The sequence below is a fragment of the Canis lupus genome, chromosome 17 (assembly GCF_048164855.1).
Source record: "Canis lupus baileyi chromosome 17, mCanLup2.hap1, whole genome shotgun sequence".
NCBI lineage: Eukaryota > Metazoa > Chordata > Mammalia > Carnivora > Canidae > Canis > Canis lupus.
The window spans coordinates 13,768,534-13,788,312 of record NC_132854.1 but is presented as its reverse complement, the minus strand read 5'-3'; the positions used below and the strand labels follow the sequence as shown (position 1 = coordinate 13,788,312).

General features: G+C 41.8%; 1 protein-coding gene and 2 long non-coding RNA genes across 17 annotated transcripts in view; 2 read left to right on the top strand and 1 right to left on the bottom strand.

The window, feature by feature from the left end:
- The window catches only part of LOC140607917 (uncharacterized), a 7,733-nt gene extending 1,124 nt beyond the window's left edge, over nt 1-6,609 (bottom strand). The window contains exons 1-4 of one of the 4 annotated variants that reach the window (XR_012009839.1): nt 6,397-6,609; nt 5,264-5,415; nt 2,879-3,053; nt 939-961 (exon numbers count right to left, since the gene is read on the bottom strand). This is a non-coding gene — a long non-coding RNA (uncharacterized lncRNA). Of the gene's footprint in view, nt 1-938; nt 962-2,878; nt 3,054-5,258; nt 5,416-6,256; nt 6,330-6,396 lie in introns of those variants that run through there. The other 3 variants (XR_012009837.1, XR_012009836.1, XR_012009838.1) reach the window with 3 other exon arrangements.
- The window catches only part of MBNL2 (muscleblind like splicing regulator 2), a 161,857-nt gene that overhangs the window by 68,513 nt on the left and 73,565 nt on the right, over nt 1-19,779 (top strand). The window lies entirely within an intron of this gene.
- LOC140607919 (uncharacterized) overlaps nt 1-19,779 on the top strand; it is a 24,460-nt gene extending 4,681 nt beyond the window's left edge. Inside the window, exons 2-3 of one of the 2 annotated variants that reach the window (XR_012009841.1) lie at nt 331-383; nt 881-19,779. This is a non-coding gene — a long non-coding RNA (uncharacterized lncRNA). Of the gene's footprint in view, nt 1-315; nt 384-880 lie in introns of both variants that reach the window. The other variant, XR_012009842.1, reaches the window with a different exon arrangement.

Here is a 19,779-nt window from a genome sequence, read left to right as displayed (position 1 = left end):
ATTTAAATGGCGGAACATAGACTGAAGAAACAAGTGGACTTCAGAAGGCAAGAGTCCAACTTTACCTCCTCTGATGGGAGAGGTTATCCCACCCTGGAGGTCTTCTCTGTGGCCCTGCCTTTTTCCAAATTTCTCTTAGGCTTTTCTGCCTAACATCCCTGTTGAATAAGACTCACTATTTGAAGGTCTATGTTGCTTTTCACTCTTTGTGGAGATTCATTTTGTACCTGGGCTTTACCTCTAGGCCTTTGACTTATTAACTTTTCTACTTTGTCTGTCTCTGCCTAATTCATTCATCAAACAAATTTACTGAAGCTTGATATATCTCAGGTACTGTCTTTGGCATGGAGAATATAGCAGTGAAGATGTCATCCTGATTTCAGGTTGGTGATAGTTTGATGGGTGAGGGTGGGATGAAGTCAGAAATGAGTATCAGGCAACTGTCACATGGTATGATAAGTACTAGGAAGAGTATCTGTGTGCCCAGGAGCATGGAAAGTTCCAGGGTATATGCTCTGGAAGTATCCTGGGAGCTAGCCAATTCAGACTGGGGGTTGAAGGAGATCAGGGAAACTTCTCATCAGACTTGACTAGGAAAAAGAGGTGGTGGTAGTGGGTAAGAGGGTGGAACACACCATCTCTGAGTCTTTCTTCTCTAATTCTGTGAGGCCACCTGTATTCTTAGTCATCCCATCTCTGCCCTTTTGCCTGGTTCCATTAGTATCCACCTTCCATGTCTTCCTATTGGATGGTTATTTGAGTAAAGAGCAGACCCTGTGAGGACCATTCCTTGCACCATTATGGAACAATAAAGAATAAGCTCTGCTTAAAGGCCCTGCTGCAGGTCAAAGAAGGAGTCTGACTATTCATTCTCCTACAGGGATTCCCAGAGGTCCGTATGGAGTTGCAGGTGAAGTTATGACTGTGGCTCTACTCACCATTCCAAAGAAGAAATAACTGCCTAAAACAAGAATTAAGACAAAATGTTAACTTGTAAAAAAGAGCAGCAATAAATACATACACAACATTCAAGAATTTTTAAAAAATGGATAAACAAAATGTTCCTTGAAAGGAGAAGAGACAGGGATGCCTGGGTGGCTCAGCAGTTGAGCATCTGTCTGCCTTTGGCTCAGGCTGTGATCCCGGGGTCCTGGGATGGAGTCCCACATTGGGCTCCCCACAGGGAGCCTGCTTCTCCCTCTGTCTAGGTCTCTGCTTCTCTGTGTGTGTGTCCCATGAATAAATAAATAAAATCTTAAAAAAAAAAGAAAGGAAAAGAGACAAATGAGAGAAAAATCATTATCATCATCATCATCATCATGGCTGCCATTTCTTGAGCATATCTACACATTGTCAACTGTACCAGCCATTGTCTGGGTGTTACATGTAATTTTAAAAACGGTCCTGGAAGGCAGGATTCTTTTTTTTTTTTTCTTTTAAGATTTTTTTTTTATTTATTTTTATTTTTTTTATTAATGAGAGCCACAGAGAGAGAGAGAGGCAGAGACATAGGCAGAGGGAAAAGCAGACTCCATGCAGGGACCCTGATGTGGGACTCAGTCCCAGGACTCCAGGATCACACCCTGGGCCAAAGGCTGGTGCTAAACTGCTGAGCCACCTAGGGATCCCCATGGAAGGCAGGATTCTTAAAACAAGTCCTGGAAGGGTCTTTGGCACAAAGTATGAGCTCGGTAACTATTTCCTGAACCAATGAAGACATCAGTGCTTCTATTTGCTTGGTGTCTGCCTCTCCTTCTCTCCCACCCCGAGAACATAAATTCCTTGAGGGCAAGAACCTCATTTTGCTGGCACCTGGGTGGCTCAGTGGTTGAGTGTCCACCTTTGGCTCAGGTTGTGATCCTGAGGTCCTGGGATCGAGTTCCGCATCAGGCTCCCTGCAGGGAGCCTGCTTCTCCCTCTGCCTGTGTCTCTGCCTCTCTATCTCTGTTTCTCATGAATAAATAAATAAAATCTTTTTTAAAAACCCTCATCTTGCTTTCTTCCATATGCCAAGCACCTAGAATGGAGGCTGGCACATGGCAGGTGCTCAATAAATATGCCACCTCTAAAAGACAAGAAAACTGGGACTTAGCACAATTCAGTATTTTATGCAAAATCACACATAAACTGGAACCATTTAGGACTTGACCTCACATCAACCCATGTTCTTCTTTCGTTTACGTCACACCAGTCAAGTTGCTTCTGTACAATCATTCTCTAATTATCTCAGGCCTGCTTGAATTTCAGAGATACTTTTCCATCTGTCATTCACCAATATGGTTTTATTTCAAGGACTTAGCACAATAGCATATATTGGTAAATATTTAGGTCATACCTGTTAATAATTTCAATTATCAACTTTCCTAAAAAATAATTTTGGGGGGAACAGAAATGGAAAAGCTTTATTCCTACTGCTGGTGCTGGGAAAACCATAGAGGAATACACAGGCCAGAAGGGGTTGTCTGGGGGCACCTGGGTGGCTCAGTTGATCAAATGTCTGCCTTTGGCTCAGGTCATGATCCCAGGGTCCTGGGATGGAGCCCCTCATTGGGCTCAGGGGGTCTGCTTTTCCCTCTCCCTCTGTCTCTCTCTCTCTCTCTCTCTCTCTCTTTCTCTCTCAAGTAAATAAATAAAAATATTTACAATAAAAAATAAAATAAAAAAGAAGGGGTTGCACTTGCGGTGGGCTTCAACTCCTGGGACAACACAACTTAGTCTCCTCAACAGAATTTATTTATATTATTAACATGTAAAGACAAACTCACTGATGCATTATGACTCATCCTCATAATGAAGGTCATTATGGTAACCAGGCATGTGTGGGCAGACTGTAATCTCAAGTACAAGAGTGTAGTGAAGTGCCTAACTTGTCACAAACCTGGTTGGTTTGGGAGAAAGGCAGCAATCTGTTGTGATCATCAGAATAGTCCAAGTGACTCAGTTTCATGAAGTGTGATCATCAAGGCATTGGGTAGTTTATCACATGAAATTGCAGCTCTAGATTTTTCTGGTTCTTTCTCTAATATTCTTTTCTCTCTATTTTTCCCCAATAGCTGGACAAAATTAAAGATTCCTAATATCAACAGTGTTATAGAGAATGATACACTCTCATATACTATGGAAATATAAATTGGCTTATACTTGTTGGAGGACAATTTGGAAATACAAATTATATTCTTAAATGTTGATAATATTCAAGTCTACATTCCATTTCTAGATATTTATACTAAAGAAATACCTAATTATGTGAATAAAAAAAGCATGTACTAGAGTGTTCATGTCAGTAGTATTAATAACAGTGCAAAGTAAAAACAATCAAAAACTAATTAGGAAGGTCATCCAGGGAGGGTTAAATAAACTATGCGCCACTGCTACTATGAAATGCATGTGACACATAAAAAAGTAATGTGGAACTGCTCTTTCTGTCTGTCATCTATATAAAATACACACACATCTGCCTTGGAAAAATCTCCAAAATATATTGTTCAGTAGGAAAAAAAAAAGGCTAGTTGCTATATTTTATACATTAGTATCTGTATTTAAAATGTATTCCAAAAGATATATTTCTATAGGTACAATATATGCCTATACAATATTTAGGGATATACTGTATGCATTATATATGTATTGAATATCATATTATATGTTATAGCACGTGTTATATAATAGATAATATTTACATGTGATACACGTTACATAATTGTATATATTACATAATGTATAATATTTTATATATTTTATATGTGCTACAATTGGGTTGCAACAGCTAAGCATAAGCAGACACCCGAAAATCATATGGCTTTTAACCACATGACACAGACCAATGAACAAAAGGTTTATGTCACTTTCATACAGGATGTGGTAGGAGCGCCACAGTCAATCAGGTTTGGGGCTCCTCCCATATCATGGCTCTGTAATTCTTTAAACCTTAGAGTCTTCAAGTCTGCATAGTCAAAGCTGGCTCACTGCTATATCCAAGTTCCAACCAGCCTTAAAATAAAGGAGAAAATATGGAAGAAGTCCATTTACTATCTCAAGGTTCACAAATTGGAGATAGCACACATTCTTTCCACTCCCAATCTTTTGGTGAAAACTTAGTCAAACTTCTACCCCTAACAGCAAAGGGGCAGGGGTGGTTGGCAATGCAGGCCCTTGCTAGATGACCACATATCCAACCACAGATTATTAAGGTGGAAGTGAAAGGGGATAATTTTGGTGGACAGCTAGCTGTCTCCTCCACTATATAGAGAATATAACACAAATAGAAAACAGGGGGAACATGAAGTTTTGCTCTCCAGTGAGGATGGGGAGTGAGGATGGGGCAGCATATCAAAGGAAATCTTTGCTTTATCAGTATTCTTGGAATTGTTTAACAAGAGTAGGAGAGATTATGACTGCTGACAGCTGGCAGGGAGGTCAGTTGCCTCATCTCTCCAACTCTGAGTGGGTGATAGCTCAATGCAGCCCACTTGACCTCTCTACTGACCTCTCATAACTCATGCAATATTGCCTTTCTCTTCATCTTACTCTTCGTTTCTGATATCTTTACTCCACTATCCATCCACGGTAGCCACCACCGAAATGCTCAACACCTACTGGATTGTAATTTTATTAAAAAGAAAGGTTGCCCCTGGCCTTTGTCTGTGCCCTGAGATTTGCCCGTTCATTCTGTACCTCGCACAAATATATTGAGCGTTAATGACAATGCTAACTACAGTAGGAGATTGAAGTAATGAGAGACAATTTGGGTTGACGCTAACTTTCCCTTTCAGAAGGTCTATCTCACTGGCCAAACAATACACCAGTGTCTAAATAGATGAGTTACAGTGGCAGTGGATATGCCCAAGTTAGTGGAACACCCATTAAAGTAAGGAGGACTTCATAATGGTGAATGGGGACTGGAGAAGGAAGTTTAAGTAAAGACCTCTCAGTGAGATGAGACTGGAATAGGGTCCCCAGGCATATAGGGTGGCTGTCAAGACATAAAACTATTGATGTATTTGAAAGACGGAGTGATCCTTTGTTGTTCACCTACTATACACTATATACTGTGCCAGGCAATTTTGCATTCATCATTCCACTTATCCTCACAACAGATCATTAAGGTAGGTAGCCTAATTTTATAGATAAGGAAACCAAGGCAAAGAGATCTTATATAGTAATTCAGGGTCTCAGAGATAGTAAGTGGAATAGCTGCAATTTGTGTCCAGACCTATCTATTTTCTGGATAGATCTAGATTTGTCTGGTTTCTAATTACCTCACCATGTCTGAGAAATCTTTCAGGCAGGAAAAGCAGGGGCGATGTAATGGGATGGATCTGAGTCTGGTCTGCTGAGATACTGGAGGAGAGCTGGTTCAGTAGTAGGATGTCATTCTATATGCTCTGAGGCTGAGGTCATCCTGGTGCCTGAGCGCTGAGGTACAAGAAGATTGAGTTACTTGTAGGAAATGCTGTATCATGCTTCGCTTGGCACTGAGTTATCCCCCAGCCCTGGGACAAAGAAGCTCTATGAGTCAGTCTACCTCCACTGGCCCAACTTAACAATTTAACCAGTTGAGGAAAGGGGTTTAGTTTGCAGAAATCCCCCCTCTCCCTAGCCTATAAGCAAATGGTGATGAGAGCCCTGCATTGTTCCAGATTACTTATGGTCACTAGAGGCAAGGGCAGGCAAGGTCTTCATGTCCCTGACCTACATGGGCTCGAGAGTAAACTCTGCTACTTCTGTCACATTTCTTCTGGTTGGACCCTTCCTCAGTTCATCATGAGGTGACAGTATTGCAGTATTTTCTCAGAAACTGTGCCCTTTGAAATGGTTCTGGATTTCTGCAGCAATTGTTTGGCACATCCTCAGCCTTGGAGATTGCTTAGCTGTCTCTCACTGGTGCTGTGGATGTCTACATTTGCCTCTCCCTCAGGAAGCCCCTCTCATCTGGAAGCCTCAGCAAAAGTTCTCTTCCTACACTAGGTCCCCTTCTTTCATTCTCTGACCCATGCCACAGACAAGTCCCAAATGCTATTATTTGAAGAGCTTTCCTCTAGAAGGGCCTCATTATTCCAATCAGTCAAATGGGAGAAGCAAATCCCAATCAATTAGAAAGATAACGGCAGGAGGATCCTGCATTATGGAGAACCTGAATGCTAAATGATGTAATTCATAATTTCTCCTAAAGCTATTTTGGCTGGGGGTGAGTTCTGGTGGGGAAAGCCCCAGAGTTCCTTAAGCAGAATGAAAGGATAAAATTGAAGTTTATAACCTGTAGTCTGGTAACAGCATGTAGGATTAATTGCAAGTGAAAAAGAGAATATTGTCTCTTCTCACCACAATTCTAGAATATTAATATATGCCCGGCACTATGCCAGGGTTCTAAAAAGCATTGTTTCACTTAATCCTTACCATCAACCCTGTGAGCTTGTGCCCATTTTGTGGGTGCAGCAACTGAACCTTATAGAGAATTTCATGTTTCCACTGGCTGATAGGTAGCAGAGCCCAGTCTGCTGCCAAGGATTTCAATCCAAATACAGCGGGCACAGATATGTCAGTAGAGTGAAGATGGAGAAACTCCCAGGAGGCTGGTATGGAGTCCATACTTTATGAGGCTCCAAAGTCTGATGGCTCCAGGAATAGTACTGAAAGGAAGGGAGAGGGCATTCACAGGAAAGGCTTGCAGATTGACAGCAAAAAGGAAATCAAAGACAAGAGAGAGAGAGGACACGTAGTGAGCACCCAGGCATATGTCAGTGGTCATATCACCAATCTCCACAATAAATTTTTTAAAAACTATTTATTTATTTGAGAGACAGAGAGAATGATCTGGGGAGAGAATCTCAAGCAGATTCCGAGCTGAGTGTGGAGCCTGCCTCGGGGCTGGATCTCACAACCCTGGAATCATGACCTGAGCCGAAACCAAGAGTCAGACACTTAACCGACTGAGCCACCCTGGCGCCCCTCTCCATAATAACTTGTGGAAAAGATCATATTTTACCCATTTTGTGGTTGAGGAGATGGGTTTAGAGATTTGAGGTGCTTCTACAGCTCCTGAGTAACAATGCGGGGAGTCAAACCGTGCCTCGAGTGCTTCCCAATCTGGTGTCTTCATAATGGTGAATGGGGACTGGAGAAGGAAGTTTAAGTAAAGACCTCTCAGTGTCTCATTGCACTGCGTCAAACATGGCTTTGAGCATGAGTCCGAGGCATGGGGAAGAATCACAGTGCCATTCCTAGAAGTGGGGAAATCATCAGGGAGAAAAACATGTGAGTAGGCATGGGCACGAGAAGTTTTCCGGGGGAGAGGTGGCAGGTGTATGTTTAGGTAGAAGTTTCTTAAATATCTGGGGACTGGAGCTGTAATGCTGGTTTGAAGTCAAGAGGCTAATGCCAGCCCCTCAGGGAAAAACAAGTAGTCAGAAGAGGAGGGCACTGGGGGCCCGGGCAGTAGGGTTGCCCACACGTAGCAGGCGGGAGAAACGGCAGGTGACAGCACAAGAGATGGAGAAGTGCCGGCCCCAGAGGGGAAAATAAGAGGGTGCCCGTGATCAGAGACTGTGCACATGGAGGACATGTAGGGGAGGTTCTGAATCCAAGCGTGTCTCCTCCGCCAGGTGGCTGTCAATTCATTCCAGTCTGCCCAGCCTGCCACCGTGATATTTTGAATCATGTCAAATTCATAAAGAATATATTACATTCTGCTAAATGCTGTAACCACAAAGGACAATGAAGTATTTACTCTCTTGGGCACCCACTGTTTTGGGTGGTAAGTGCCCTGTTTTCACAGCAACTCCCTCTAGCTGTTTATTGTTTTCCGATAAAGTATTTGCTGAACATTTGCCTTACATAAACAAATAGAAAAATAATAATAGTGTATATTCCCTCTGAACATTATAGGAAAGTGTAGGCTTCCATTTAATGAGGTTTGGAAACAACATAGCAATTTTGATGTCCTGTCAAGCTTGTTAAATTGTGATTCTACCAGGATTTTATGTTGAGCCAGAACCAGCACATCCCAGGGTATAAATTAGGCATAATTGGATATGCACCGATTCTTTCGGGTCACTGGGATAAATTTAATGCTATAATTGAATAAATGATACTGTTGTGGCCTGAAAAGCTCTCTCCCAAAACTTCTAGCTCACTCTCTGGCAGTAACTGGGGAAGTTGAGTCTACTCTATGATTTTGTAAGTGTTTTTACAAATCTAACCCCACATCTGAAAAATGGCTCCAACCTAGACCTATTAGTTTATATTTTCAATGGAGAGGGCAAGAATTTGCATTTTTTTAAACGTTCTCTGATTAATTCTGTTGGAAAGTCATATTTAGAAAACACAGTTCTATGCTATTCAGAGAAGAAAGCTGTGTCACGTATTATATCTACCTAAACCTTGTAGGGATTGGCCTAATTGGGCTAAGTAGAGAGGTGTTTATTTAATCGCTTATACGAACTATAAGTTAAAGACTTATACTAAAATTTTTGTGTACTTTTTTGCCTAGGTCAAACATATAAAAATGGATTTGTTTACTTTTAATTTTAATTTAATGATATTTACTATTGTCCTCTGGTATGTCATCCAAATTCTTTAATGCACCCGACCTGGACCAGCAGTGTAATGATCTGATAAATGAAGGATTTTATGGTATATCAAATATAAGAACTCTGAAGATCTGGCTTTATTTTTTTTAAGAGTTTTATTTGTTTATTCATTCATGGGAGACACAGGGAGAGAGAGAGAGGCAGAGATACAGGCAGAGGGAGAAGCAGGCTCCATGCAGGGAACCCGACGTGGGACTCGATCCCAGGTCTCCAGGATGAGGCCCTGGGCTGAAGGTGGCGCTAAACCGCTGAGCCACACTGAGCCACACGGGCTGCCCAAGATCTGGCTTTAGATTCCAGATCTATACCATTGATAGGCTAGCTGACCGTAAGGAGGTGATTTGCAAAGAGATGATAACACTGCTAATATCTAGGCTGCTTGTTAGCTCATAGAATTTTCATAAGCATCAAATGATGTGACAAAAATGACAGTGCTTTGAAAACTATTAAATGCTTACAAAGAAGTGCATTGCCACGTAGAATTAAAATAATAGGTTCTATGTTGTTACCTCCAGGACAGTGTCCAAGGGAAGGAAAAGTGAAAGGGAGGGATTCTAACTCTGCTCAATGTAAAGAAACTCTGTTTGACTTTTCTGCCTTCTACCTGATTTATATATTGGTTTTCTGCTAAGGCTTCTTTAGAAATCTGCTGCTGAAAAAAAAAAAAAAGAGGAAGAAAGAAAGAAAGAAAAAAACAATTGAAAATCTTCTGTGTTCTATTGGGCTTTTTGCCCATATTCATCTTCTTTTAACTACCAGCCCACCCTTAAGCAAGTAACTGCTCATTATCACCTTTACAGAAATTCTAAAAAGGTAAAATTCCAGTGAGTTTCCTTCCTTGACTTCTTATCAGGAATTCTGGTTAAATTCTTGGGTGGAATTTAAAACTAATGGTTAAAGTGTGTTTTTAGGTGAATGACTATTATTCTCTAATTTTCTTTCTATCCCTATGCATAATTAAGAAATTACTATAATAAGAGAATTCCTTTGTAGCTAATTACAATCTATTACATTACTTGGAAATAAGAGTGAAATCTTAGACTTACATATGTTATCAGGCAAAATGAGCAAATAGGAAAACCGATCAGTCCCCAGTGCTCATTTAATACTGGGTTGATATGGCTTTAGCTTAACTGTTTAAAAGCCTAAATCATTACTTCAGAATTTGAAATCATAGATCTGCAGGCTATCTATAGTTTTTGTCAGATTCTCATAGCAGGTTTCTCAGGAAGAGTTCAAGACATTTGACAGTAAGTTCCTCAATCAGTCATTGACATTTCTAAGAGGAACAAGGCAGAGGAAGAGGTGGAGAAGGCACAAGAAAGGAATGGAAGGAATGCATTCACTCCCACGTGCCTGGGTGCAGGCCTGCGCATGTGTGTGCCCTCCTGCATGTATGCGTGCGCACACACTGCTTAAGGGAAAACACACAGAACAGAATTCCAGTGAGGCTCTTTCTGCCTCCAGCATGGGGGCTTGCTGGCTGAGCAACTTCCACCACTAGTCTGCACATAGTCCATTTGTCTCTTTACACAGAGGAAGGGGGAATAATAGAGACCATTTCTATAACCACTTCTCAACCTTTGTCTGCTGCATTGCAACCTGATTGTTGTTCCCAGTGCTCCACCAAAATTCACCTTGAACAGATGACCAGTAGCTATTTAAATACCATATTCAGTGATCACTTTTGTGACTTTTAATTTTAGTTGACCTCTCAGCAGTATTTGACAATGTTGGGCACTTTCACTTTCTCACCGGATATCACTTTGTCCGAGCCATACCTTTTATTTCCTCTCCTTTCCTCCAAGATCTGTATTTGTAAAGCCTTTAATCACCATCTGAGGCCACACTGGTGATGGCCTCCTCTTGCCACCACTGTAACTTAAATGATACATATTGCAGGATATTGCAGTGATTTGTGCACATTATTGGTAGTCTGGCCTTGGGCTACCAGTGTGAATGCCTGGAACATAAATGGGAAGTTCACCCTTTGGTGATCCTCATTTAACTTTTGCTCCCTCTGAGCAAGGAACAAAGTAGCAAATGCTTTTAGAAAAGCCTGAAGGGATTCCCAACACCAAGTAAGGGAGGGAGAAAAATAGGTGTCCTACTTATTAGCTCATTTTCCATGTGGAAAAAATATGCATGGTAAGTAGAAAGCCTTTGGCCATTGGTCTCCTGGGGCTCAGTAGAGACTGATACTGGTTGCCAAGCAACAAGAACAAGGCTCAAGGACTTTCTCTTCTAGCTGAGAAGCATATTTGGATGGGTTCTCAAACAAGATCTCTGGAATTTATAGGGAGGCTCAACCTTGGTTAGGTCACTCAATGTTCATGAGTCCACCAGCATGCCTTAGCCCTTTTGAATCTTGATTCTTGTCAATGTAGCAACTTACTCAGTATCGTTTTGTGCACGTGCCTGTTATCTCCCCAGTTAAACTGAAAATTCTTTTGAGGATAGAAAGGATGCCTAAATCTACGGATCCTATCTCCCAGCGTTCAACATATAGCATATCTTTGATAAAACCATATTAATTGATTGTTGGATTATTTGAGCTACTGTTCTAGTTCGTTGTCAAAGATCTTCCTTTTATTTTTCTTAGTGGACCTAAATTTATTGACAGTTGTGGAGCAGACTTTTACCTTTCAACTTTTAACATCCATTGATTTTTCCATTGTGTGTGCCAAAGCCTTAAATTGATTCCAGTTGTTTAAAAGAGATGTATATTTTTCTTCTACACACTTTAAGGGAAAAAAAAAAAACTAAATGTGTTTTCCCTAGACTAAACCAAAATCAGATATTTTTTCCAGAAATGTATGAATAAACAACAAAGTGGTTACTTTAGAAGCTGATATGCCATTATTTTGGATTTCAGAGAGGTCAGGTAATTCCATATTTCATGTGATTCCAGGTGAAAGAAAAAAATATTTAGTCAGCAACAGGAAAAGGAAGAGTAAACCCAAAAGCTCTCTTGTTCAGATTTGTGATATAAAAACTGAACAATTTAATGTAGAAGCAATATGGCAAATTATATTAGTCAGGGAATATGTTGCTTTTAAGATAAAAGAATATTCATGACTTTTTTGCTGTTTAAAGACAAAATAGTTCTCCTTTCATGATCATAGAATCATAAAATCTTGAATCTGGGAAAGACTTTAGTGAATTAAATTATTTTTCACCAATGCCAAGGTGGTGACTCCTTTAGGGAAAGGATTGTATTTTTTGCTTCTTCCTCAAATGGCCACAGTGCTGAGTCAAGAGATGTGCACTCAATTCCCTTAAATAACAGTCAATGATGTGGATCATTGCTACAGATTCACAGCCATAGGGGGTAAAACGAAGATCTCAACTTCACTTTCTCTTTGGTAACAGCCCATTTTGACCCATAGAGCTATTACAATAATAGGGATTTTGTCTTTGGAATTTTCCCTGTGTCACCCATCAAAATGTCATACAAAGAGCTACGCTGGTGCTTTTGTTGCCTGACAAGCATTGGCCAGCTGCCATAATGCCTGCAGGCCTCAGTTGATAGAGAACTGCGCATTGACCTGCCCATTCAAAAATTGTTGTGAGGGCCTTACCTTTATATCACCACAGTACAGTCACTTACAATGATTCCAGATCAATACTCCTCACAGAGTTCTCTAGGAAGTCCTACCAGATGTCACTTAAGGGTAATTAACACATCTCTCTCAATTATGCATGCTGGTAGAAGAATTTCAAACATTTGGCTGGATAACTAATTCATCCCCTCCATTAGAGAAAGGTCATTCCTCTGGCCATCTGGATATTTACTTTTCTTTAGAAATGAACTTCATGGAATTTTCTGTCAGGAGGAGAAAATGATGAGGACAAAGGGAATTTCTTAGTAAAAATATCTGTCTCCCACTCACCATGCCCACAAACCAACAATCTCAAGTGATACCTCCAATCCTTATTTATTCCACTATTAACGTGTATCACACTTCATGGATGTACTGTTAGGACAAGAGTTGCCTCCCATGACCCTTATGTGTTCTTATTGATCTCTAGAGCAGACTATCTCATTTACCTCTTATGTGTTCATAAAAGGCACCTGCCACAATATTGGGGAAGTTAGCAAAGAAAAGGTGCTAGGAGGGCTGAGATGGTGGGTAAGTCCTGACTCTGGAAGAAACACAGAGTGGTCATCATCTAGTGATCGAATCCTTATCTGTCAGCCAGGTACACAATACAAAGCCCTGTGGGAGGAGAAGACATGCCTGAGTGGGACTAGGAAGGTGTAGTGGAGGAGAGGGTGCCTGAGTTGGGGGTTGACCTCAGGAAGAGGGCATTCTCCACAAAAGGAGCCTCACACGTGTGGGCATGGAGGCAGAATGTTTGCAATTTGAGAGAACTATAGGTAGACTGCAGTGTAGAGGAATACAGGGTGTGTAGGGAGATAAAATAATAATGATATGTTGAAACAGGGTTATGGGAGAGCCTGAACACCAAAGTGAGGAATTTGGACTTAAGTCGGTAAGACAGGACACTGAAAGATTTTGAGCAGGGGGATGAAAACTTAGAAAAATGACCTTCGTGACTGTTAGATGTTGAAATGCATCCCCCCCACCACCACCACCAAATTATTTTAATGAAGTCCAAACCCTCAGTATCTCATAATATGGTCTTATTTGGAAATAGGTCCTTACAGAGTGATAGAAGTTAAAGCAAGCTCATTAGGGTGGGCCCTGGTCCAGTGTGATGAATGTTCTTGTTAAAAGAGGAAATTTGGGGACGCTTGGGTGGCACAGTAGGTTAAACATTCAACTCCTGATCTCAGCCCAGGTTTTGATCTCATGGTCATGAGTTCAAGTTCTGCATTGGGCTCCATGCTGGGAGTGAAGCCCAGTTTAAAAAAAGGGGGGGGGTGAGGATTTGGACACAGAGATATGAATAGAGAGAAGACAATGCAAAGAGACACAGAAAGAAGATGCCAAGAGAGGCCTGGAACATACCCTTCCCCGGAGCCTTCAGAGGGAGGGTGGTCCTGCCAACACCTTGATCTTGGACTTCTAGCCTCCAGGACCAAAACACAACACATATCTGTTGCTCAAGTTGCTCAGGCTCTGGTGCTGTGTTATGGCAGTCCCAGCAGACTCACGCAGCATCAGTATGTGAGAGATGGGCTACAGAACTCGTGCTCTACTAGCGTGCTCTAGGAATGCAAGAAGGTGACCTCTTGGGATGGGGGTAATGGGAAATCAGATGAGGAGACAGAGCAATGACAGAGAGAGGTGCTTCCTATTGGGATCCTAGCAGAAATGTCAAGGTGTCTGGTACAGCTCCTGGGGCAATTTTTTTTTTTTAAGATTGTATTTATTTGAGAATGAGAGAAAGAGAGCACAAGCAGGGTGAGAGGCAGAAGGGGAGGGAAAAGCAGACTCCCTGCTGAGCAGGGAGCTGAATGCAGGGCTGGATCATGACCTGAGCTGAAGGCAGATGTTTGACTGAGCCATCCAGGCAGCCTCTCCTGGTGCTTTGTTGAGGGTTTGGATTGGGCATGAAAAGGCCGGGGTCCTAGCTGGTCTTAGCTCTGATTCTGACTAGTGATCCAGGCAAGTCTTGTCCTGGGACTTGCCTGGTGTGCCCATCGTAGACAGAGAGGACTGCACCACATCATGGCAGATTCCACATCTGAGAACATTTCGATTTTACAATGCTAATTACATGAAGTTTTGTGTTAGATACAATAAATACACATTTGTATGTGTGCTTACGTGAGTGTGAATGAGCTTTATAATCCAACCTGTTTCTAAAAGGAATTTGAGGGAACTTTGAGAATTCAATATCGTTTTTAAAAGGGACAACAAAATAGAAAATCAATCTGAAGGAAATGAGAAACATATTACAGTCACCTGCGGTGAACTCCCTGCAGTATTGGATTTGAACTTTAACTCTGAGTTTCCTGGCAGTGAAGGCAAAAAGAAAAACATGTGCTCATTGTCTGATAAAAATCAGTGTAATATGATTAGTTCTTGAGAAAAACATTCAGATAGGCTGAGTGCTCAGATAAGATTACATTTAAGAATACACTGATTCAAGATACATTAAACGCCACACAAAAATCCATACTTTTTAATCCAATGATTCCACTTACACTGAGGAAATAAAAGTGGCAGGGGGAGGAGCCGTGTGGGAGAAAACGCTTGTCACGAAACTATTTATGAACGTGTAAAACTGCAAAGAACCAGAGTGGGAGAAATAGTTAAGTTAATTGTGATGCATCCATACAGGGAGTTTAGTGTACGCATCATAAACAAGACTCCCCAGCTGTTGAGAGGAACAAGTTGATGATAGCCTCCATGAGAATAATCAAGAGATACAATTATTTCTTCACCAAGATTATAACAACATAAAGATATGGAAAACATCAAAGGGAGTCCTCAAAATAGTAATAACTCTGAAGGGTGATCACCCCCCCCATATATACCAAATTTTTAATAATGTTTACAATTAAATTTAAGAGAACAAGCCAACTTGCATATTTAAATTTTACTCGTCAGCTCTGCTTTATGGGATCTCATTTTTTTAGCTAGAAGAAAAAGAAAAGATTTCAGAAATGCGAAAACAGCAAACTGAAACTGTATTATTTGGGAAAAAGCTGTTAATTCCTTGAAACAGCTTTTGGTTTTCAGAAACGATTTTTATAAACATGCGTGGATGTTGATGGTCATGCAGAAGCCCTCCTTGTTTGCTTCTGAGGTCCTTGCAGCAGGTGGCATGAAGCACACGATAAAGTACTAGTAAGGGGCTAGGGATGGCTTAGGTCCACGGTGGCCTCCCAGACCTCCCCATCTTGATTAAATCTCTTCCTTTGACCCAGCCACCAGTATTCCTCCTCCAACTTTGACCTGCTCCATTGCTCACTGCTGATAGGAATTCTCTGCGCCACTTTCCATCTTGTTATTTCTTTAAAGAAAGGAAAAGAGCGTGGACCCCTGGTATTCATTTGAATGAAACCAACTAATTACGACCAAGAACTAGCTCTTAACATTGAGTTGAAACATTGAAAATGTTTTCATTTTCAAATTCCCATGGCATGTGAGAACAGTCTAGAAATGAGCCAGCCCCTGGCTCACTTGAGAAAATTGGCTAGAAGAAAAGTATAGGTGCATGTGTCATAAACTGGTCTGGCCACTGGCAAAGCACTCCCAAACACACAAAAAAACCAATGTAATAAAAAACACATTAACAGGATGGGGTGGGGGAGACTACATTATTTCAACTGATGTAGAAAAAGCACTTGATAAAATCCAGCACCCTCTCATGATAAAAAGAGGGAAGTTCCTCTTCTGCTAGTAGCATGTCTTCCTCCTCACTTTACAATTCTAGGTATTTCTCCTAATTTCACTTATTTTTTTTTATGATGTTGACTATTTTCTTTTACCTGAGCAAAGGGATTAAGAAATTACTTCACGCTGGAGATGTCTGTATGTCTCAGTTGGTTAAGCATCTGCCTTCCACGCAGGTCATGATCCCAGGGTCCTGGGATTGAGCCCCACATCAGGCTCCCTGCCCAGCGGGGAGTCTGCTCTTCCCTCGGCCCCTCCCCTGCTTGTGCTCATGTGCACACAGGCTCTTTCTCTCAAATAAATAAAATATTTTAAAAAATTATTTCACACTGAAGTTTCAATAATTTCAAGGTTATTTTCATAGTAAAAGGCCTAGGCCAAAAAAAGTAGGAACTATCCCCCCAAAATGAGTCTCTCACGGTGAGGTTCAGAGCCAGGAGAGTGGGATGCTTTTCTTTCCATGGTCCTACTCCTAGTCTACTCCAGCATCAGCTATTGAGTTTAGAATTGAAATGTCAATAGCCTGCAACTTACATTCATTTATTATTTATCACTTAACTGCTTACAGGTTTTTGAAGAATGAAAATTCCTTTTGGAACATTGAACATTTTTCTCGGAGCCTCTATGCTACCAATTATGTTTCTATTATCTGTATGTTGAGAACACACCTTATTTATAAAGGTTACTGTGAATTCAGTTAACTGTCATGTGTTTGAATCTGCATTTTATTCCTGATGGCAGCATTTTATAACCTGGGAGGCTGTTAATACATGTATTTGCAAGACACTATTTACTCACTGCCAAGCAGTGTTTTGTGGCACAGGTCTCCATGTTCCCCTGACAAAAACTCCCCTCCACCAGAGTAGCAATGCTCTACCAAGGGAAACAGATCATTTCAGAGCAAAGTGAGTTCCAGAAAACCCTTACAAGGAATTGCACGTGGGACACCTGGGTGGCTCAGTGGTTGAGTGCCTGCCTTTGGCTCAGGTTGTGATCCCGGGGTCCTGGGATCGAGTCCTGCATTGGGCTCACCACAGGGAGCCTGCTTCTCCTTCTGCCTGTGTCTCTGCCTCTCTCTCTGTGTCTCTCATGGATAAATAAATAAAATTTTTAAAAACGCTTTAAAAAAATAAAAAGTAAAAAAAAAACAAACAAAGGAATTGCACGCATGTATGTTAAATAGAAGCAAATGCCCTGTCTCAGGGCCACAAGCTTAAAGATGGAGACTCCCGGTGCTGTGTCCTGAGTTCTAAAGCTGTAAAGTCTCAGCACCCTGACATTTGTCAGGCTACAGGTAGGTCCAGTGTATTCACTTTAAATCCTGAAAATTGAAACTGAGCCGTCAATATGATTATCCTGAGGCAAATTTTCAGTGATTTTCTCTGTTTTCCTCTTCTCCACACACCCAGCTGTACACCTGTCCTCCCTCCATACACCGTCGGGCCCCTTCACAGGGGGAGAAACCCATGCTCTGAATAGTCAATATTCCCTTTGTGGGCTACTCATCAAATTAAAAAAAAAAAAAAAGATCTTATTAAACAGAAGGGTAAAACTGGAGGCAACGAGATTTGAGGATGATTTTTTTGTTGTTGTAAGCTGTAAATCAGGTTGGCACAGTTTGACCAGGACTTTTCTGAGTGGTCAGAAAGACCTTTTCTCCTCTTGCTGTTTATTTTTTGAATACTTTATTTATTTATTCATGAGAGATGCACAGAGGGAGAGGCAGAGACACAGGCAGAGGAAGAAGCAGGCTCCTTGTGTGGAGCCTGATGCTGGACTCGATCCCAGGACCCTGGGATCGAGACCTGAGCCAAAGGCAGATGCTCAACCACTGAGCCACCAGGTATCCCCTCCTCTTGCTGTTCTTCTAGAGGAGCATCTACAGCCTGTTGCTTGAACAGCCTTTGCTGGATAGCCTTATCCCCCCTACCCCCATCCCCACCCCCCCGGGTGTGGATGGCCTGATCCATCCCCAGCTGTTTGGATTTTGAGGTTGAGGTGGAGGCTGAGGAGAGCCAGCTGTCTCCTTTCAAGGAGGAGAACGGGACAGGTCTAGGGGCTGGCGTGCTGGGGATATGGTGGCCCCCATTCCTGGGCCTCTAGTATTTAAGCCCATCATGCTGCCCCAGCCTCAAGCCTGCTGCTTGATCACAAGAGCAGTGCTAAATGGGGATATGTATGAGATCAGCAATATTTAGTGATTGGGAGTCTGACATAATGCACTTTCTCATAATTTATTAAAGTTGCTAATACATTTGAAAAATCTGCGAAGAACATGGAAACCTCTGGGTAATATCGTCCAGTGCATTAACCCTCCATTGATTTTGCATCTCAATCAGAGTGAAAGCCAAAGTCCTTCTGACGACCCATAAGGTTCTGCACCCTCGGGTCACCTCCCTCCCCTCAACTCTCCAGTCTCAGCTACTCTTCTTGCCCTTGCTCTGCTCCAGGCACGCTGTCCTGGTTGCTATTCTAGAAGACTCTAGGTACACTCCTGCCTCAGGATCTTTGCAGTTCCTGCAATCTCTTACCAGACTTGTTCCTCTGCCTGGAAAGTTCTCCTTGAGACCTTTGTCAAACAACCCAACAAAAACTGCAAAATTATCCACCCACTCATTTCTGCCCCTTGCATATATATTTTTTTTTCCCTAGCATTTATCACCACTATACTCACTCTGCATTTTACTCACTGACTTTGTTTAGTGTCTGTCCTGCCCCATTCAAATGGAAGCTCCTTGAGGATAGGGACTCTTGCCTGTTTTGCTCATTACTCTTTCTCTGGTGCTGAGAGCAGTGCCTGCCACAGAGGAAGTATTAAATACATATGCATTGAGTGAATGACTGACATGATAGTGAATTCTGTCTGGGGACTTGATGATTAGAAGCATCTGCCATGACATCTCTCTTCCACTGAGAAAATCAGCAGGTTAGACACTGAAGTCAACAACCCTAGGGTTGGGGGCTTCCCAGTGAGGGGGAGGAGGCCAGATGACATGGTGCAAGGAGCTTTGCCCTTGGCTCTCAAGAGGCTTGTTGGAATCCTAACTCTACCACCTATAAGCTTTGTGACCCTGACAAGCTGTTCAATGTAGGTGAGTTGCTTCTCTCTCTTCACTCAATATGTGAAAGAAAGCTCACAATACAGAACTCCAGAGTTGTTGTGAGGGTCAGGGTAAAACATCTGGCGTATAGCAAGCCTCTGTGAAAATGAAAGCTCTTTCATATATGTTAATCGTTTGTACTAATTTGTAGCTGTTTGCATTATTGGTAAAAGTAGAAATTCACATGCCTGTTGGCATTTTAATTTTAGGGAACACATTGAGTCTATTTTAAAACTCCTTGCAATAGTATTTTTGTCCTTATAGAGAAAAAAAGAAGCCTACTACCTACACTTCTATTAGATTCCAGTGTGGATTGGTATTATTTAAGGATCTTTAAATGGGAAGAAGTGGCCTCTGAAGCAGTAGAAATCATCTTCTGTCTGTTCCTACCGCCCTCCCTACCACAAGATCTCATCCCACAAGGTTTACAAGGGTCTAGCCTGACAAAATCTGTGTCTTCCGAATATTCGTTTGTTAAGCAAACACTGATGGTGTACATGTCTCTACCAGGCACTGTGCTCTCCATTACTGACTTTTCTGAGGCACGTGGGAGAGCTTCCCCTCAGGAGCAGCTTGCAAGAAAGCCCTGAGACTGAATCCTAATGATAAGAACAGGTGTTGAGTATAAGGCACTATCTGAGAAGTGCAGGGAAGGTGAAGACACTTTCTCAAGGGGGTCTGAGGAGTGGTTGGAGAATAGTTCACATGGAAGAAGGTCAGTTCAACTGGGCCTTGGAAGGGACGTGGAATTTGGATCATTTGAAATAGGGAAAAAGA